Below are 22,468 nucleotides of genomic sequence, written 5' to 3' on the forward strand. Positions count from 1 at the left end.
AAGAACTGGAATTTAAATCCAGGCAATTTGGCTCATGAATCTACCTGCTTAATTGGAACTTTATTTTGGAAGATAGAACTGGTGTCCTAGTCCAACTGGGAGTTTTAGTGCCTAACACCTTAGTACAAATAAAGCAAAATTAATTTAACAGTACTTTACTGGTCAACTACAACATGCAAAGTCTGCTTCTCTACTTTCATAAAAGTAATAACAAGGAGTCATTTTTATTGTATCACCCAACTCATAAGTTTTTCTCAAGAAAAATAGCCACTATCTGGATGAACCTTGAAAAATGCAGGCTAAGTGAAAGTAGTCCAGATACCCTCAGGCACTGTCAGGAGGGCAACTCAAGTGCAAGGGGTGCCTGTAGGCACCAGGTGTGTTAATTTCAGGGCAGTATCAGGGAATGGGTGCCACTTCAGAACCCCAAACTCAAAGGAAAAATCATGGATTCAAACTGTTTATTGGCAGATGGACTAAACTGAGGTTTTGCTCAGATGGCAAAAGTTTTTGCATGTTGTAAGAATTCCTTTAAAGCTGTTTGTAAAATCAAAACAAAAATGCATTCCATTGTCTCAGGTTTGAGAACCTCTCCTTAAAAGTTCCTTCATAAAGTGAGTTTATCAACAAACGGAAACAAAAGAAAATATAAACAATAAAGTCAGAAAGGTAGAAAGTGAAGAGAATGGTCTCCAAAGACCTGAATTTTAAGAGGGCAGATCCTCCTGGGAAGAAGATTGAAGAATAGATCCAGAAGTGAAGCTTGACCGTCACATGGCTGCTGTGCATCTGGAGACAGAGATGGGGGAGGGGAAGAAAAGATGTGCAGTGCAGGCAGGGCAGTAAAGGGGTGGTGGCTGGTCAATGAGGGCTCTTCAGATTTTGGTTTTTGGTTTTTTTTTAAATAAACTTGGTTTTAGAGTCCCAAGCACAAGGGTCAGAGGAAAGGTTTTCCAATGACCCCCCTTTCATTCTAGCTTCATGAACACCAGTTTCCTTTTTATTTATTAAGGCATTTACCCAATTCAGAATTATTTTCTCCTAAGGGAGGTGGTGGTATTCTCTTGATGTTATTAGAGCTCTCAGGTTACCAATTTAAAAGAAAAAAAGTCTCATTGTTTCTGGCAGTTATGGTATCGTGTGTGTTGTTCTAATTGAGCATGCAAATAGATAAGCTTTAGGGTTTCAAAGAAAGCCCATGTTGGCAAAAAAAAAAAAAAGCTTGAGATCATCTTGTGTGGTTCTGCCCAAATACCTAGCCAATTACAATGTTCTAGACTGCAATATTTATACATGCAATCAGCCAAAGTCTCCCCGGCTGCCTCCAGGAGGTGGTTGATGAGCATGAGCATTTTAGAGCATGGATTGCCCATTTTGCATTCCTCACAGGCAACATCTCCCCTGAGTACCTATCACCTCTCCACATGAAGCATCTTTTCAGATGCCTATTAGTTTGGGCATCCCCACAAATTTTATAGACAAGGCCTGGTACCAAACACAAGCGAGGAAAGCCCACCTGGATAATGCCTTCCTAACGCCAAATGCAACTGAGGGATAACCCTCAAGGCACCAAACTCAGGTCATATGGAGGGGCTGTCTCGGTCAAAACATATGAACAGAAGTTACCAGATGAGGGTCCCCTATGTAAACTGAATAAAATCTCCAAGGCCTCAACTACAAGTGTGGAAGATATTGGATCTGAGAGAACTTACCCAAGACACTGCAGTACTGCCAAAAAGACAATTCAAGTGTAAGAAGGTCCTGCAGGTACCAGGTGTGTTGATTTCAGAATGGTGTCAGGTTGTCACTTGAGAGCCCCATGGTGGGTGCCATGTAATGTCAACTGATGGTCGTTGGCACCAGTTCAGTGCCAATAGAAATCCCCAATTTGGGGTACAGTGAAAAAGAAAATTTTATTCTGTGAAAACAGTTCACTTGTGATACAGCACAGCTGTGAGGACAGCCTATTTGTGGAATAGCTCTCAGTAGAGTTACAGCTCAATTACAAAGTAGCACAGCTGTGGAACAGTATGGCTACAAGGCAGCCCTGAGGCAAGGAGACCCAGGGATGAGGCATCCCACAGGATAGGCCCCTCTCCAACTAAATAGCTCTGCTCTCCAGCCAGACAACTTTAGTGTTTCAGTTCCAGTTGGGAAAATACAGTCTTCAATCTCTGGTGCAAAGAGAAAGTGTACAGTCTGAGCCAGAGAGGAGCTGACTTATATGGAGAGAAGTCTCCACCCCTGGTTCCTGAATTGGGCAGTGCTCATGCAGATGAAGATTCCAAACCCACTCTGTTTGATTGGCCCAAAAAGCATTGTCCTGATTGGTCAGTGAAGATGCTAATGTGGATATAACTGCACAGGTCTGATTGGATTGGGAAAGTGAGTCCTATTGATTGAAATAGGATTCCAGGAGCTCCTTTATGAGGGTTGGTTCAGGACAACAAGGTGTTGGCAGGCAGTTCAAAGTGGGAGTAAGGAAACTTAGTGCAGGCTTCTCCTCCCTGAAGTGTTGTTTGCAAGAGAGGCTCCTGTTTAGAAATGGCTGTTAGGCTCTGTTTTAAATCAACCACCAGGAGTCCTTAGTGGGTATCTTTCTCAGGGTTGACAATAGCCAACCACAAAAAAACATTGAATTTTATGGTTCCATTTATATGAACGGTCCAGAGTAGACAAATCTGTAGAGATAGAAAGTGGAGCAGTGGTTGCCAGGGGCTGGAGGAGGATGGGACAGTTGGGAAGGTGGCAGCTAAAGGCTATGAGGTTTCCTGGTGGGGTGATTAAAATGTCCTAAAAATGGACTGTGGTAATGGCTTCACCACTCCCACTCCGTTAATATACTAAAAAAGCATTAAATTATACAATTTAAATTGGTGAATTACATGGTATGTGAATTATATCTCAATAAAGCTGTTTAAAATGAAAAATGTCTTGAAAATCTTTCCAAATATATACCAAATATTAGAAGAGAAAGAGAAAAACTACAGTCAATAAACAACAGATAAATGATAGGTTAGCTAGGTAGGTAGGTAGACAGATATCTAAAATAAATCATAAATGGATCGAGACTTGTTTTCTATTTATTTTTTTCCTCATGTTTTCCCTTCCAAGATCAGCAACCTGAGAGAGTAAAAGATCTATCAACAAACCATGATAGTTGCTTAGTTATTAAGAAGTTAGCAAACAACAAAGAAAGAGTACAAACACCAAGCCATAGATACACTAGTACACCCTCCACTAGCTCCTTCATCACTTTCTTGCTGGTTCTGATGTTCCAAGTTGTTTAGATTGTCTGTTAATTCTCCTAGATATATTGAATACATAAAACTCTCATCTTTGGATTGTGCTCGTAGTTCACCCAGTCAGCCCTCAACTTTCAACTCAAGAAAAAATGTGCAATCTAGTTATCCAGAATAGCAGGCAAAACCATAGGAATGTTTTATATCTTCAGAACACTTTGCATAATTTATGTTGCAAGAGATCCACATATCTAATATGCTTTCCATTGGCAACTATTAATATGAGTTCATGCTCCCAGAAGAAACTTGGGAGCTACACAGGGTGCTGGTAAAGGGAAGAAGAAGTAAAAGGGAAGAAAGAGCAGATTCTTTGAAACAAAGTCCAGAAGCAGCGAAGGTAAGGAACTCTGTGTCAAGCTGACCTCAAGTGTGGACCCTCACTGACCCATCAACTATGGACACCTATTGTATATTCAACAGCCCCAGAACCAAGAGGGAGGAGGGACTCAAATACTTCATAAAAGATTGGAAACATGAAAGCAAAATCTTGTCCCGTAGGAACTAAACAGAACCTTTAGAGGATTTCTCTACAAGCCAAGCTTGTGGTGTCAGTGTGATGCTCTAGAACAGTGGTTTTCAACCCTTTCATCTCATGGCACATGTAAACTACTAAAAGTATGCAGCACACCAAAAAATTTATTTTCACCAATATGACAAAAATAAGTAAAATTTTGATTGATTCACACTGGACAGCTATTGTTGTGTTGGCTGTTGGCTGTCATTTTTTTATTTGACAATTTAAGGGAAAAAAGGTCAGTACCCCGACTCAGTAGTCAGGTGTTGCTTGTTTTAAAAATTCTTGCAGCACACCGGTTGAGGTTGAAAATCGCTGCTCCAGAATGCTAATGACTCCCAGCTACAGCCGGCACATTCATGCCATTCCGTCCACCTGGAATGGCCTCCTCTTTACTTTGCAAAACCCTTCTCATTCTTGAAGGCTAGGCTTTTGTGAGGCCTCCATGATCCCACCAAGCAAAGCTGATCACTCCTTTCAAATTTCCCTAACATACCCTTCATACTTAACTCACAGTAATATTGCTGGTTCTTCAAGTGTTTGTTTACTCCAATAGGTCAATAGTTTCTTAAGAGTAGCAACTGTGTTTTAGTAACTACAACATCCAAGGCACAACGGCTGGCAGTGTGCCTGGTATACATCCTGCTGAGCATTACTGAATTATGATTTTTTAGAAATCCTATCATTAATTTAAAACAGTGCATTTATATTACACTGTAGTTTTACTATATTGAAGAGCATTACCTATTTTTAAAGATTTTTCCTTTTTAGAGCAGTTTCCAATTTAAACAAAATTGAGAGATTTTAAACAAAATAAAGAGATTTCCAAGATAGCCTTTCCCCCCACACATGCACAGTGTTCCTCATTATCAATATCACTCACCACAGTGGTATGTATTTTACCAAGGATGAACCTACACTGACACATTGCAATCACCTGAAATCCATAGTTTACCTTCGGGTTCACTTTTAGTGTTGTATATTCTACATGTTTGGATAAATGTGTAATGATATATGTCCATCATTATATCACACAGGATATTTTCACTGTCCTAAAAATCCTCTGTGTTTTACCATATTTTGCCATGTATAGTGTGCCCTTTTTTGCCCAAATTTTTTAGAGTAAAATAAGGATGTGCATTATACATGGGTAGTACTAATTCTGTATCTATATTCTTTTAATTCTTTTATTTATGCTTATGCATTAAAAGTGTAACCCTGGAAAGCAATAATGATATTTGTATGCAAAATAATACCCTGGAATATGGTCATCGGGTTTGTTTCTAAATATAAATAAAGGAAAAATTGAATTAAAAAATTAAAACAAAGTGTTTTTTTCCTGAAAGTTTAGACCAAAAACATGGGTGCACAGCAAAACACAGTACATCTCCCTCTCCCTCCCCTGGTACCACTGATCTTTATATTATCTCCATAGTTTTGCATTTTTCATAATATCATATCATTGGAATCATTCAGTATGTAACCCATTCAGATTGGTTGCTTTCACTTACTAGTGTACATTTACAGTTCCTCCGTGTCTTTTCATGCCTTCATAGCTCACTTCTTTTAGTGCTGAGTAAAATTCCATTATCCTGATATTCCACGACTTACCTACTGAAAAACATTTTGGTTGCTTCCAAGTTTTGGAAATTATAAATACAACCGTTATAAACATTCATGTGAAGGTTTTTGTGTAGACAGAGATTCAGCTCATTTAGATAAATACCGAGGAGCACAATTGCTTACCAAATAGTAAGGGTGTGTTCCGTTTTGTAAGAAACCACCAAAATGTCTTCCAACGTGGACGGACCATTCTACCTTCCCACCAGCAATGCACGAGAGCTCCTGTTGCTCCACCACCATTTGGTGTCAGCAGTATTCTGGATTTTGGCCATTCTAATAGGTGTGTAGTGGCTTCTCATTGGTGTCTTAATTTGCAGTTCCCTGATGATATACAACGTGAAGAATAAAAGCATTACTTTTTCAATGTAAGCATCAAAAATATCACAGTGAGTTTGAAAAGTTGTTTTCTCACTTCTGCTTTTTATAGTTCTAGGAACCCCCAAGTGTCCTGTGGCTCCTGGCCTCCAGCAGACCCTGTGCATACATCAGCACTATTCAGAGAGTGTTCAGAAAATACTTGCTAATTTTTTGCAAAATCCCTTTAAGATGAACCAATGCCAGAAAATAGTGGTATTTCTGTAGGAAAATGAACTTGACAGTTTTTCATTTCCTTTGCAGCCCTGGATTACAAAATGCTATATGCCCACGCTTGTCCCAAAGCCATGTTTCGGCCCCCTGACCCGGCACAGCAGCATCTCTTCCTAACCTATTTCTCCCATGGCTACTGAATGTCTGTGGACCCCAGGTGGTAAGTACGTATTCTGGTTCCAAGCACCTTGTGACTCAATAGGAAGGGCTTAGATTCTGCTTTTTACTAACCCAGCAATCTTAGGAAGGTGCCTTTCCTTCTCTAAGAGAGCACAGTTTCTTCATTAAACAAGAGACATCAGAATAACCCCTGTCTTCTTTGCAAGGATGCTTTGAGTCCAGTATTGTGATTCTGATACAATACACTACCCACCTTCCCAGCTGAAAGCCACTACTGGGGTTATTAACTACTCTTTCCAAGTGGAGAGTTTGTAAGCATAAATAACATTTATTGGATATTTATTATGCGCCAGGCCTTACTCTAAACATTCTATGAGTGCTGACTTAGTAACTAACAACTTTATAGGATATGTATTGATATTTCTCCCATTTCACAGATGATGAGCCTGAGGCATGGAAAGGGTAACTACTAATTTTGCCGTGTATAATGCGCACCCCCGTTTTTAGCCCAACTGTGTTGCCACCCTTCAAAGCCAGGCAGGCTCATAGTATTCCTGCAGATGGAAGAATAGTCACAGAGCCGTTGGGATGTCTGGCATGCCTTTATTCATGGGTGGGTGAGCCACGCACTCTGCAAGCTGCGTGTCTATCTGCATGTCTCATGTCGTGGCCCAGCTCCCCAGCATGGCACCCATTGTGGCACCTGTCCCTTTTGCATGTCTCTCATCATCATCATCCCCAGCAGGGAGTCCCAACCTGTTTAAGTACTAGAGGGGAACAAAGCTGGAAAACTGCCAGAACATTACATAAATAATTCTGCACATGCAAGTCTACTTCATGTTATGGGAACAGTTTATTGGACCCAGTCTCAAGGCTGTGAGAACACTGGTTATCAGGCCCCTCCAAGACTATGGGAACACTGCTCCCCTGAGTTACCCAGACATCTGGGTAAGGAAGCCAGACTGCCTCCACTTACCCTACACCAATGTTCAGGAAAACAATCTTTCACTTTAATTTTTTAATTCAATTTTTTATTTATATATAAAACCAGTTATCATATTCCAGGGTATTATTTTTCATACAGATGTTGTTATTGCTTTCTAGACTGTTGTTACACTTTCAATGCATAAGCATAAAGAAAAGAATTAAAAACATTGATGTAGATATGGAATTAGTACTACCCATGCATAATGTGCATCCTTATTTTTCCCTCAAAAATTTCAGCAAAAGTGTGCACATTACATGCAGAAAAATATGGTAATTTTCTCAGACACACAGCTAGAGAGTGACAGAGTCAGACTTTGAGACCCTAAATTCAGTAAGTTTAATCAATTCCCTAACATAGCACTGAGCAATTGAATCAATTTTAATCTGGTTTTCATTTAACAATACTTAAAGCTCTTGGCGCATGTGCCAGTTGAGCTGTTGCAATAGGAAGCCCACCTGGGAAGAGGGTAAGGCAGCAACTCCCAGCAGAATAGCCTCTTGGGGGGCACTTGTTCTCAGAAGCCCCTGCTTGTACCCACTCAAACCACAAAGAGTCCTCCTAAACAATCCCAAAAAACTGGAATTTTTTTTTCAATGTTTCTAGCTGAGAAAACTGAATCCAGGGGACTGGCCTACAAACACCACCACTGTGAGGCGGCTGGACTGAGATTGAAACCCAGGGGTTCTGAGGACCCATGGCGGTCTATTCCTGCCTCACCTCGCCCCACCCCAGAGAAAGTCTTTGAGGGTCCCAGGGCCATTCAAAAGCTTGTTCAGCCCTGGGTGAGGAGCCACTCTGAACTCTCACTTCTGGGGACAGAACAGAGGCCATTTGTATTCTCCTGGGAGCCCAGCTCCCTGCAGGGGTCACGATTAACCTTTGTCCAGCCTTTAAGAAAAACGCAAAACACCCTATGTTTTAGGTATTTGTTGCATTTCCAAAACATTTGTCCAACACTTAAAAGTTGATTTATTTTAACAATGGAGCTAAAAGCTGCCACATATTAAAGCATAAAGGTGTGGTCTGTGCTACTTTAAGGTACAGAAAATACTGTAAGTGGATTAAACTATCCAGGTTACATAAACAACAGCAACCAAAGATTACAACTAAAAATCAGACTTCCTTTTGGAAGAGAGTGTAAGCGATGTAAAGCCCAGAGGAGCCCTGGTGGGAAGTAGCAGCACCAGAGTGTGTACCCCATATGCAAGCCCTTGACAATGGGAAACAAAAGATCGGGAAAGCCTACATGGGCTCAGGAAGGGGGACATTGTCATCCACAGCTGGGCAGAGGGCACACAAGCCTGGACTCATGGAAGCCAAGGCCCCTTCCGGAGAGGAAGACAATGCGACAAGAGGCAAAGAAGAAACTAGGAAGATGCCGTGACATCTCCCAACTTGGAGGTGTGCTGGCTGGAGGCAAAGGCAGGTGGTGGAAGGACCGGCACCCAAACCCTACGTCACCCCTACCAGGCTGAGCACGGCAGGGTTACCTCAAGAGCAACATGAAAGTGAGACTTTTCTCTGCCTTGGTTCTCACTCAAGTGTGGGCTGGAGCTTCTGGCACTGGCCAGCCTACCCCAGAATGAAACAGAAACCTCACCAGAGTGTAAGCCCCTTAATATTATAGGCTGTGTTTCTCTGGTTTACTGGGGCAGCCTCAGCACCCAGAACAGTGCTTGACATAGGAGAGATGCTTGCTATTCTTTGGTGGACTTGCAAAGAAACTGGCTAATGAGAGAAGTGCAGACATCATTCACCAGTTCAGCCCCAGCTGCACCTGTCATAAAGGAGATGCCAATCTGTGACATCAACTGCCCATGTTGGGACAGCCCCCAACTCGAGCCTCTGCCCTTCTCTTCTTAGATCTCAAGCTGCTACTGCACTGGGTGACCAGCTGCCTGGGAGGAGATTTTAAAAGCACCAGGTAAATGCAGGAAGCCTTTTGTGTGGATGAAGAGTAGCCAGGTTAGATATGTTTTTATTCCAGGATTAACACATGAGGAAGCATAGGAACTGGGAGACATTCTGTACCGTAAGTGTGGAGATGATAGATAGATAGATAGATAGATATAGATAGATAATATTCATATATATATATAAAATATTCTGTACATGCATATGGGAATTTATATGTACATTGCAAGAAATATATAAGGTGCTCCCTTCTTCTGCTCAAATCCAGTTTGTTGTTTATTTCATTTCTGGCCTCCTTCCTCCCAATCAATAAAAGAAAAATTGTATGGAAAAACTGTCTGTTCTTTGTGTGGATGGCGTTCTACAAAATGTAGACTTTGCTTTATGAAGCAGAAACATTAAGTATATAAGGCTCTCAGCCACTAGAGGTATGGTAGAGGAGGACTTGTGTCCCCCCTCAAAAAGTTGTTGAAGTCCTAACCCCCCAGTACCTGTGTAGTAATCTGATTCACAAACAGGATCTTTACAGAGGAAATCAAGTTAAAATTAGGTCATGAGAGTGGTCTCTAATCCAAAATAACTGGATTTTGGTAGCACCCAGTGTGTGGTACTTTGTTAGAACAGCTCTAGGAAGCTACTACAGACAGACACTAGCTGAAGCAGGAAAAGCAGTGTCATCAGAACTCAGGTTTTCTCAGTTCCTGTAAGCTCTGCCTTCCTCAGGCTGGGCCCCACTACCAGGCAATCTGTCACTACATTGTGGCCTGAGAAGTGACAGACCTACAGCCTTTCATTTTCAAGTGCTCTGAGGAGAGAGTTTCTCTTCTCAGGAATTCCGACAAAAGACCTGGCACCAAGTCCTAGTGACTGGAATCTTGGGGGTGGGGTAGGGTTAGCCTTTACCCACCCAAGCCCCCCAGAGTCTGAGTGTGAGATAAGGATTTTTCCCCATGGAAAAAACTGGACTATAATCCCAAAAAGGAGAAATGGATGCTGCTGAATGATAGGCAGGCAAAACATAGGAAGGTATCTAGACTGCATTTTAACATAAGGGATTCAGACCTCCATTCAATCAACAAGTATTTATTGAGTGCACAGCATGATATTCTAGGTATTTGAGATACGTTACTAGGCACAATGGACAGAGATCCCTACTGTCCTGGAGCTAACACTCTGGTAGGAGGAAGAGGGGGTTATTGAAAGCCAAAGAAATCACCATGGCAAATGCAGTGCCTAATAGCTCATGGGCTCCAAGTGCTGGTTAAATAAGTAAATGAGTGAAAATGAGAACAAATGGATCTGCCACCTGAATTCCATCTATATCTGAAAGCTCATGGAAATGGGGTTATGGGATTCCCAAATCTATATAAAATAGGATTTCATTAGAGAAAGAGACGGATGAATCTCTGAACCCCAGAAGGTGATAATGAATAACTTCATGCATATTGGAAAGCCTGATTTAAAAAAGTGGACATGCAAAACCCCTTTTACAATGGTCCTTTTATGGAGTTCAAGCTGGATGTCTCTTAAATACTGTTTTTCTGTTCCTTCAGGGAACTCCTTGCCAGGCTGCCTTGGTGTGAAGAGAACTGTGATTATTCCAAGGGAAAAAAAGAAGAGCATGAAGTCATCCTATTTTGCAATCAAGATTCTTCAACAGCCAAATATGTTTAAATCCAAAACGCTCCCTCCCTAAGTGAGATCACAAACGGAGTGAGTACTTGCAGCTGAGGTGGGGAGCTTTGAGAAAAAGCAAAATTCTAAAATAATAGCTTCAACCCATGCAACACCCTCTGAAAGTCTGAATCACTCATAAAGTTCCCTTTTCCCCAAGCAAAAGACCCAGTCTTTTTGTTCACTTTGAACCAAGGGTGAAGACGATGGCCACTGCTGAAGGCTTCAGGTGGATATTCACCACCTTCAACATCATCAATAGGTTGTTAGTCATTTATTTATTCACTCATCAACAAATATTTTTTTGAGCCCTGTGCCCCAGCATGAGAAGCAACGATCAGCAAAAACAGATTCTTCTATCATGGAGCTTATCGCCTGTCCTAGCCTATAGGCTGTGCAGACTATAGTAGCATCAACCAATTCCAAATAAACATACAATTTTGGGTTGCTTGGAGCATAAACAGGAGAATAGACCCAACTGAGGGGAATGGAGTCAGAGAAAACTTCTGAATAACAGTTGCAGAGAAGTGATCATTCAACTGAAATTTCAAAGACTGAGTGGAAAATATCCAGTGAAGAAAAAGGAGAAGGAATCCTTCCAGGAAAAAGAACAGAATGTACAAAGGTTAGTAGTAAAGAAGAGTGACCCTCAGCATGCTGGAAATACACAAGGGAGGGTGCAGTGGGGGATGAGCCTGGAAGAGCTAGCAGGGACAGACATCGGAGAGGAGCCACATGAAGAAGCTTGGTCTTCATCCTAGGAGCAATAGGAAAGTACTAAGGTTTTAAGCAGGGAGTGATACATTCAGATCTGTGTTTTGCATTCATGGTAGACACAACATGGAAAAGAATGAGAGGATCAAGGTAGAAGGTGGCAGAGAAGGAAGGAGGCTACTGTGGTAGCACTCTTGAAGGCGGATGAACTGGAATGGGGTGGAGGGAGAAGAAAAAAGAGGATGAACCCAGAGTTGTTTAAGAGGGCAGAGTGGCAGATCACTCTGTTACTTAGATGCAGGATTGAATGTGAGAAGGTATCAAGGTCAACTTCTGGATTTCTGGCTTATATAGTTGGATGCTTGATGGATTCATTGAGTCAGGGAACACTGAAAGAGGAGCTGGTTTTAAGGAGAAGGTAGTTGGTGAGTCATTGTTGTTGTTTTAATAAGTAGACTTTATTTTTATAGCAGTTTCAGTTTTACAGGACAGCTGAGAAAAAAGTACAGAGTTTCCCCACAAGTTCTCTCCTACAGTTTTCCATTATTAACACCTTGCATGAGTGTGGTTTGTTATAATTGCCCAATCAACAATAAAACATTATTAACTAAGGTCCATAATTCACATTAGGGTTCACCCTTTGTGTTGTACATTCTATGGGTATTGACAAATGGGTCATGTCACAGGTCCACTATTACAGTACCACACAGAATAGTTTTGCTGCTCCTGTGCTTCATCTATTCATTCATCTCTGTCTCCCTCCAAACTCCTGGCAACCAGTGATTTTTTTACTGTCTCCATAGTTTTGCCTTTTCTAGAATATCATATAATTGGAACCATACAGTAGGTACCATTTTCAGATTGGCTTCTTTCACTTAGCAATATGCATTTGTTTCCTCCATGTCTTCTTGTGGTTTGACAGCTCAGTTCTTTTTATTACTGAATAATAATATTCCATTGTCCAGATATGCCCCAGTTTTATTTATCCATCCACCTACTGAAGGATATGTTGGCTGCTTCCAAGTTTCAGCAATTATTTTAAAAAGCTGCTATGAACATTCCTATGTAGGATTTTGTGTGACATAAGTTTTAAACTTATTTGGATAAATACCAAGGAGTACAAATCACATGGTAAGAGTACGTTTGTTGTGAAAGAAACTGTCATGTTGTCTTCCAAAGTAGCTGTACCATTTGGCATTTCCACCAGCTATAAATGAGCATTCCTATTGCTCTACATCCTCACCAGCATTTGACATCATTCCTGTTTTATATCTTAGCCTTTAAAGTAGGTGTGTAATCATTTCTCGTTGTTTTACCTTTCAATTCCCTTATGAGATATGATGTGGAGCATCTTTTCATAAGCATATTTGCCATCTGTATATTATCTTTGGTGGAGTGTCTGTTCAAATGTTTTGCTAACTTTTTAATTGGCATGTTTGTTTTTTATTGTCGATTTTAAGAGTTATTTGTGTGTTTTGGAGAGAAAGCATTTGTCCAGTGTGTCTTTTGCAAATACTTTCACCCAGTTTGGGGTTTGTCGTTTCATTCTCTCAACAGCCTCTCTCAGAGCAGAAGTCAGTGAGCTGGATTTTGGACTTGTAACCCTTGAAGAGCCTCTGTGGTATTAAGAGGGAACTGCCTGGTGGGCAGGTCAACCGGAGAGAGCGTGGTGAGTTCCAGGGACCCAGATGAGGGAGTGCAGCTGGGGAGAGAGAACAGGGCACAGCCAGTCTGTGCAGGTGCCTGCAAGCTTGGGTGAGGAGTTTGGTCTCTATTCCACTGAAGAGTTAATTCCTGAACTTCTGATGAGTCACCTTTGAGGTCAAGCCTTTCAGTTCTGTCAGAGTCGCTATCAAAGCTGAATTCCCTTGTCAAAGGCCATGAAGCAGCGACGTGCAAATCACATCTCAGGGTCTAGTACAGGGCCTGAGGTTTAATGTGTGTTTAATCAATACTGACTGAGTGAATGAACAAAGTGTCTAGTACCTTATGTGGTGGCATTTATATAAATGTTCACATGATACATTTATTGATTCATTCAAAATATATTTCGTGTGTCAGGCACTATACCAGCTGTGAGAACAAAACAGACTAGATTACTGCCACTCAGAGCTTACATTCTAGCAGCAGGAAATGGTAAGTAAAATACAAGCCTAACAATTACATTATATTGGACACTAAAGGAATTATCAAGTTCTAGAAGAAAAGGAAATGTAAACCAAGGTAAGGGAGTGCCCAGTTTGTGATGTTATATGGAAGGCCATGGCATGCTTCATGGCAAGTGACATTTAAACAAAGATTTTAAGTGGGGGAGAGCCCTATGGTTATCAGGGAGAGAGTATTCCAGGAACAGGAAACAGCCAGTGCAAAGACCCTGAGGTAGGGAAGTTCCTGTTAATTCATGAAATAGCAAGGAGAGCAGGCAGTGGAACAGTGAGTGAGGAAGAGAAAAGTAAGAAACGATATCCTGGGCAAGCCAGATCTCATAAGGTCCTGTACGCCAGTGTGTGGACGTGAGCATTTTCCCAGTGAAATTGGGAACTGTGGCTGGGTGTTCATGCAGGAGTGATGTGATCTGGCTTGCATTTTTAAAGGATCCCTCCAGCTGGCTGAGAAGAATGTAAGGAAGGACACCTGTTAAGATAGAAGTTATTCTAGTAAGAGATGATAGTGGCTTCATTCTAGCTATATCAGAGAAGCAACAGGTTTCCCTAAAAGGTTGGATATGAGGCAAGCAAAAAATAGGAATCAAAGAGAACTTAAAGGTTTTTCACCTGAGCAACTGGAAGGATAAACTTGCAATCAACTGAAATATAAAAAGATGCAGGGAGAGCAGATTTGGGGTGTGAATGGATCAGGAGTTCAGTTTGGGAGGTGTCAAGTTAGAGATGCCTCCTGAGCTAGTAAATGGAGATGTCAAGTAGGCAGCCAGAGGGGTTCTGGGCTGGAGATTTGAACTTGGGAGTCCCAGTATATAAAAGACAGTTAGCCTATGACACTGAGTGAGATCGCCTAGTGAGTGGAGATGGGAAAGAGAACGTTGAACAGAGCCCTGGGGTCACTCTTTACCATGTGCTCTGCTACACGCTAACCCAAAACCTGTCATCAGCTGCATTTCAGCAGCCTCCAACCAGCCTCCTGGGGGCCTTGGGTACTCACCTTCAGCCTGTTCACACCATGGCCAGAGTGGTCCCATTACAGTCAGATCCCATCACTCCCTTGCTCAACCCCACCATTGAAAATAGTTGTACAATGTCCATCAGCAGACAAATGGATGAGCAAAACATGGTATATTCATATAATGCAGTATTATTCAGAAATAAAATGTGTGGATATGTGCCATAACATAAATAGATCTGCAAATATGTCAACAATTATATATGTGTAGATATGAATGCATATATATGAATACATGTATGGGTGTATATATGTGTGTGTAGCTAGTCACAAAAGATCCCATACTATACAAGAGGGGTTCTTAAAAAAAAGGAATTACCTTCTGGAGGGCAGGCCTGTGTAGTAAGTACAGGCTCACCCCCATAGGTGAGTGTTCTAGGAACCCATCTGTGTCAATGTACCAGCTGGCGTTGTGAGAGGCTGTGTTTGGCTTCAGTAAATTTTGCCCATTTCATGATGGGTGATTTACAAGCATACCTGCCCACACTGTGCTGAGTGATCAGCAGCTTTTGACCACAAACAGCATGACCCCTGGGCCCCACCCTCCCTACTCACCCCATCTCAGCCTTTTAGAGATGTTCCCATCTCTAGGAACTTTATTTTGTTTACCCGGATGAAAAAAGTCCTCAAAGGGGAGCGTTTTGCTGATGTGGAAGAGGTGAAACAAAATGGCAGAAGCACTAAAAGGCATCAAAATCAATGAGTTCAAAAATTGTTTTGAGCAGTGGAAAAAATGTCTGATCGCTATACTACATCAAATGGACAGTACTTTGAAGGTAACTGAAGTTTAAACATGTAAGAATAAATACACAATTTTTTATAAATAAATTCAAAGGGGTTTTTTGGGTCCCCCCTCGTATGTTCCATTTATGCAACATGGCCAGAACAGACAAATCCATAGAGATGGAGAGTAGATTGATGGTTGCCAAGGGCTAAAGATGGGGAAGAATGAGGAGTGACAGCTAACAGGGAACCGGTTTTGAAAACTACATGGTGGCAGTGGCCAGGGTGAAGGCCCATAAATTCTCCCTCACATGCCTATCAAAGCACCCTGCCGTGGATCCTCATCTCACCCAGACCTGGTCACCCAGGCCCCAGTGGAGCCCCCACTGTCTGTCTAACCTCTACTCTCTACTCCTGCCCCCACCCCCTCCATCCTCCTGCCCAGCCTCCTGCCTGGCTCTCAAATATGCATACTTCAGACTCAGTTCTCTGCACCTGCTAGTCCTTTCTCCACAGACCTGCATATTTCACGACCTCACCTCCATCAGTTCTTCACGTGAACATCACCTCCTCACCTTGCCCACAAGGCCTTCCTTGGCAGACCACACCTGTCTCCAGTGGCAGTGCCTCCTCTGACCATGTTCTTGCTTCCTTTTCCTCCACCATCCTTCTCACCATCCAGCCCACTATCTACCTATGCTTTCGTTTGTTGCCTGCATCTAGGCTGGAAGGTAAGTTACCACAAGGGTGGGAATTTGCTTTGGTTTTGTTCACTGCTAAATCCACAGGACTTGGAACAGAGCTTGGCAGCCAGGAGGCAGTCAATAAATACTTACCATATATTTAGGACTATAAGATGCACCGGACCATAAGACACACCTAGGTTTTAGAAGAAGAAAATAGAGAAAAAAATTCTGAAGCAAAAAATGTGGTAAAATATTTAATAACCTGTGACCCCGCTCCACCACCCACCCCCTACCCCACAGGGAGCCAGGTAAGCTACATTCAGACTGTAAGATGCACGCCCCCATTTCCTCCCAAATGGGGGCGTGCATCTTATAGTCCGAAAATCCGGTATCTCTTCAGTGACTAAATGGTTAGGTCTGTGTGGCTTTTTTTTCTGAGGCTTCTTTTCTCCTGCAAGTTTTCTGTGATGAATATGCATTACTTACCTAGTCCAGGGGAAATGTTAGAGAAGGGAAAAGAGTTCTGCCACTGCTCTCCACAGCCGACAGGATGAAATCTCAAACTCCTTGGCAGATGCTGGCTTTTTAAAAGCTAAACTACACGTCCCTTCCCTACCCTTGGCCAGAATGAGACCTGTTCCCCAAAATGAAGGTAAACGTTTTCTGAAAAAAAGGAGGTTTCCTTTGCTTAAAAGCAGTTAAACAGGCCATGTCCAGTTTTGCTTTGCTGCGAGCCTCCCGCCTCCCCAGGGCGGGAGCTCCCCAGGGGCTCCGTGAATGGCCAGCAGGCCACCTTCCCAACGCCTTTGGCCCAGGAACCCTTTTCTAGTGGCTGGTTCCCAAGGATTAGAGTTCCAGGGAACAAGGCACTGCCCACCCAGAAGCAACTCGTGCCCTGTGGAGATGACACTGCTGAAATCCTCCGCCCTAGGAGCCCAGGCCAACACCGGGCCTGTGAAGCCTTCCTCCTCCTCCTCTAAACTAACCTCTCACTCCATTTGGTTTCTATAGAATTTTATTTATATGAATAAAGCATATGTCATAGTTATCACTTGAGCCCTGTTTGATGGTTTATATGTCTGCCTCTAACACTAGACTGTAAGGCCCTGGAGGGCAGCGATGAGACCTCCCTTCTGGAAGGTTCCCAAGGGCAGCCTGGCGCTGGGCCCCGGGAGGGCCTGTGCTCCTGGAGCCAGCCCTCGGGAGGCTGGCCCCGCTCCCTGTGGGAAGGCACCCCACTGGGAAGCACCCTTTCAGCTCCCTTCTCAGGCTCTCTGGCTGCTGAGGGGCGAGTGTTCTGGACATCTCTTACTTAACTATTCTCATTCTTCATGTCTTGAATTTCTTTAAAAGTCCTTTCCCCATTTTCATTGAGATATAATTGATGTATAACATTGTATTCGTTTTAGGTGTAGCACATGTATGTGCAATATGTATACATTGTGAAATAATAACCACAATATTTAGTTAACAGCCATCACCTCAAAGTGACAATTATTTTTTCTTGTGATCAGAACTTGTTTTCCTCAAACATTCTCTTTATTACACATTTGATCCAGAGGAGAAACTAAGTGCAGGGTGGGGGACTGAGTGGGGAGGGGCCACCTTGCCTGAAATCCCCCTACCCCCTTGTGATCAGAACTTTTAAGATCTCTCATCCTAACAACATTCAAGTACAAGATTCATCATTGTCAGCTTTAGTCACCGAATTGTATATTACAACCCCAGGATGCATTTCTCTTGTAACGAAGTTGGCGCCTTTTGACACTTTCCGCCAACCCCCACCCCTCTGTCTGGCAACCACCAATCTGTTCTCTGTATCTGTGAATTTGGTTATTTTTACATTCCAGATATAAAAGCATGTGCTTTTATTGTGAGCCAATATTTGTCATTATTTTTAAGTCTTTTATCCCCCAGTATCTTAGAAATGGTGTGAACTGTTTCTGCAGCTCAAGTATAACTTAGAATGATGCCTCTTCATTCTGGTTTATTCTTCACCTTTAGTGACAAAATTAGTCCTTCCTTGAAAAATATGACTGCCCTTGTACAAAAAATTAATCTATGTACCTGCAAGTAATGTAATAGTTTCTTAACTGACAATCCACTGAATGTAGGAATGGATTGTTGCCCCAGTGAAATTCAATTTTAAGATGTAAGTTGCCATAATTCCTATTCATGTTTTATTTTTTGGCATTGTGTTGGAAATTGGTGAATTTGCTACTGCTCACTGTATTTATAGATTCTCAGTCTAAATTCCCATTGAGGCTATGCTTACAGTTACCTACTCCTAGTTATTTAAGCTGTGCTCTGTTTCTCTCCTGTTTTTCTGAGTACACCCTATGTCATCACTTTCATTACTACTTTCATTCCACAGTGAACTGCTTTGAGCCCCTGATTAATTTTTGCTGTGGCACTGTACCATAAGACAATAGTAACAACAACAAAAAAACCCTAAACATTGTAAGAAATAACTCACAAATGACTAGAAGCTATTAGTTGAGATAAACCATACCTTATCAAATGAAAGTTAGCCAAGATGAATAACCTAATGCAGTTGTGCGTTAATTTGGTAATTTGTACCCAGACTTCACGTTTAACAATTTAGACTGCAATAAGTACTAGGAACATACACTTCCTTAATTTTTGGACCCTGAGAAAGAAGGCACCTACTAAGAAGAGTACCCAGTGACTAGCTGGTCTCAAATTTTAGGAACAGAGCCTAGCAGCCATTTTTAAACAGGGGCCTCTCAGGCAAACTGCCTACTTGCATGAGCAGCCCTTATAAAGGAATTCCCAGAATCCTATTTCAACCAGTAGGACTGACGCTTTCCTTATCCAACCAGAGCTGTGCAGCTATAGGGGGGGCCATGAGCTTCTTCACTAACCAATCAAAACAGCTCTATTCTGACCAATCATGACAATGCCTTTGGGGCCAATCAAACTGTGAGGCTTTGGAGTCCTTATCTGCATGAGGATGAACCAATCAGGGGCCATGGTCAGGGACTTCTGTCTATATCAGTCAGCTCCCTTCTAAGTCTGAAAGCATACTTTCCCTTTCGAGTGAAGACTGGTTTTCCCTGGCTGGAGCATTCTGCCTGAGCAACAAGTGGAACAGAACCCGAGAGGGACCTGCACCCAGAACTACCTGGACTCAGAACTACCTGCTTTTATAGCAAATGGGGTCACATTTGAGCTGTTTGCACTGAATAAAGTTTCCATTTTAAATACACCCCAAGTTGGAGATTTTTGTTGGTGTTGAACTGATGCTAATAACCTTTGGTTGACAATTTTATCTTTCAGTGGTGTGTAAGGTGGTGAGTGATTGGCTTTGCTTTTATTCTCAGGATAGCCCCATTATTGGTAGCATCTCAGGTTTCAATGGGAGGGCCTCCAGGGCTGTTGCTAGTTTTCAATGCCTACCTTAGGAAAGGCTGAACGTTAATTCAAATAAGAGCAGAGCTCAAGAAAGACAGTACTTCATTCTTGTTCCTCCAGACTCTATGCGTTCCTTCTCCAGGTGAGACAGCAAGCGCCCAGCAGGCAGGGGCAGTGGCTCCAGATCCTGTGAACCTGCTCACTGCCCACAGCACAGGGCCCTGGCTCCAAGCCCACAATGCTCTGGGCACAGAAGGCTGAGGCTGCATGTTGCTACTGTTCCTGCACTGGCTACCTATGTGACCAGAGAATTGCTCTCTGCAGAGTGGAAATGCAGGCAGACAGGCACATAATGCCCATGCCCTGTGGGGTTTGAGCTGCCCAAATCCCTTCCTTTGACAAAGCCCAGTGTCCTCAGGGCACAGCACAGCTCAGCAGTGGGAGCTGCCCCCAGCGCTGACGGTCCCCAGCAGCCACCCAGGGGCACTCTGGCCCTGGTGGCTGGACTCCCTGGTGCCTGGAAAGCACATGCCATCCTCCCCAGTCAGCAGCTCTCCCTCTTCCAGCTGATTAGCTTCTAAGCCAGAGGCAGGCATGGGTGGGAGTGGTCTGCTCCCTCCTGTGAAAGGTCTCCATGTCCCTCTGCTCCTTTTGTTCCTTTGAATGGCCTTTACAGGGACCCACCAAGAGGAGTCAGGATTGTGATTGGTGAGCTTTCATTTTTGCTACCAGTACATCTGGGCAAACAGGGCTGTGAAAAATTAGGGTTAAGTTTATTTGAGAACTATTTTATATTACCTCCATTTCTGAAAAGTCTTACAGAAAGATATAGAGTGTTCGTTAGGATGGTTTAACTGTGATCCTGAGGAAAGGACTTGTTGTTGGGAGACCTGAGTGGCATTATTATTATTATTATTTTTATTACACTTACTGCATGCTTACCAATGCCAGGCATGATATGTATAGTCTCATTTATTCCTCACAATTCTACTGTCATCCCCATTCAACAGCTGAGGAATCTGAGACCTGAGAGAGTGAATGGTTTGCCCAAAGTTGTGAGCCATGAAGTTGTGAACTACTCCTGGCTTTAGGGACTTGGTAAGATGATGAAGTCATTGTCTCCTTACTTGGAAAATCAAGGGTAGATTAGTTGACTTCTAATGGCTTTTTTTTTTTGCTCTAACACTTATTCCCTTATGTCATAATCTTTGAAAGTCATTAGGTCACATCCTAAGAAAATGTGTGGAGTGGAATCTTCTACTTGTGTGTCTTTCCCTCCCCAACCTTCACCAGGGCTTACTCCATCCCCTGAAGGGAGCCCGTGTCATTGTGTAATTTACTGTTAATTCTGCTTCTGTTAGGAATCCACTTAGAGCCTTCATTTACACTAAGGAGCTCATGCATGTTAACAGCCTTAAGTGTTTCTTTTCCACCTAATGATGGAATGGCAGGCATCAGCCAGCAGGCAGCACATCATGTGCAGGAGGCACGAGGGCTCTGATACCATGCAGTTCTAACAATATGTTTTCCCAAAACTGTTCCATCCTACCCTCACCCCCAATTGTTATAGGAGGAAATTAAGGCTCAGAGACAGGCTTTGCCCATGACCATCAGTAGCTTGTAGACCTGGGCCAGAATTCATGTCTCTGGATCCCCCATTGGGAAATCACATGGAGGGGTGAGTAACATGAGGCGTCACTTACCCTGGAATGTTCAGATTCCTGGCACAGGGTGATACAAGGTGGTTGGAACATTCCAAAGGAAACAAGTACAAGATGAGTAGAGAGACCAAGACCTGTTAACACCAGACTCACAGTACCTGAGTGAGGGTGGCTGGAAACTCCCCAGGGCTGGTGGCAGGTCAAAGGACACTGACAGGAAATGGTGACTCCCAGGGTCCCCAGGCTGGAAGGAAGCATGGCATTGCCTCTGAGCTGTGCTGCTGTGAAGTCTCCATGCTTCAAAAAGCCTTGGCCCAAGGTGACTCAGGCTTCCTGAGAACCCTCTTATCTTAGCCAGCACAGACATCTGTGCCTCCTCTTGTCCAAGATGTCACCCACTCAGGGCCACTCCCTCCCTCAGTCTGATCAATGGTTCCTCGTCACTCTGCAGGGAGTGTCCCGGAATCAGCCCCATGACCCATGACGAAAGCTCTGAGCACTGTCTCTCTAGGATTTCTGTTTGTTTCCTCTCCCTTGTCCTCCTCCCTGTACTCTGAGGCTCTTGCTAGTCCAGGAAGAGTTGACTCATTCTTCCCTTGAGTTTCTTGTCTGTAGGAGCAACAATGCCATCACCATAGTGACCATTTTTTCCAAACTAAATCAGGACAAGAGGCCTGGATGGAGAGAGGGTACTGATGGGACATGAGGACCAGGTTTTAGATTGTCCTTATGAATGCCTCCTCTGGATGTGGTTTGCCTACAGGAGGAGGCATCGTAGGGTGGGTCCAAGTAGCACTCAACTCTCTCTGACCGGAATCGCCCATGTTCTACCCAGAGAGAAGGTGACAACACACCTCCCCAAAGACCACCTTGGAAGGCTGGAAAAGTGGGTAATAATCCCATCTGAGTTTTCCTGTTGGTGGCGGTAGAGACCATGGAGCTTTACCGCCAAAGACAGTCAGTCCTGTATGGTTGTCAGACTATTTTAAAAGAAAGTTTTTGGCAAATATAACACTGAGGACTATTCCTTTTAAATTGATCTTTAGCCTTAGAGCTGCAAAGGATCTCTAAGTTCTTCTCATGTTAAAATTAAGAAAATGGTCTCAGAAAAGTTAAGTGATTGACCCAAAATCTTTATAATATTAGTGACGTTGTTAGACTCAAGTTAGTGAATTCCTTCCAACGGCCAGCCCAATACTTTTTCCAGCAGGCAAACCCTCCTTTCACAGAGTGGGCAGTTTTTATTTTCCAACTAATCAGTTGGTAGAAGATGCTGGGCTCAATATGACATGATTATAGCCAGGCCAGGTTAATTCTAGAATCCAGATCATCTGATTTAAAAACAGACCCTTCCACAATTGGTCAACAGGTACACAAAAAAAGTATTGAACATCACTAATCATCGGAAA

The sequence above is a fragment of the Phyllostomus hastatus genome, unplaced genomic scaffold (assembly GCF_019186645.2).
Source record: "Phyllostomus hastatus isolate PE091 unplaced genomic scaffold, TTU_PhHast_1.1 phas_scaffold_55, whole genome shotgun sequence".
NCBI lineage: Eukaryota > Metazoa > Chordata > Mammalia > Chiroptera > Phyllostomidae > Phyllostomus > Phyllostomus hastatus.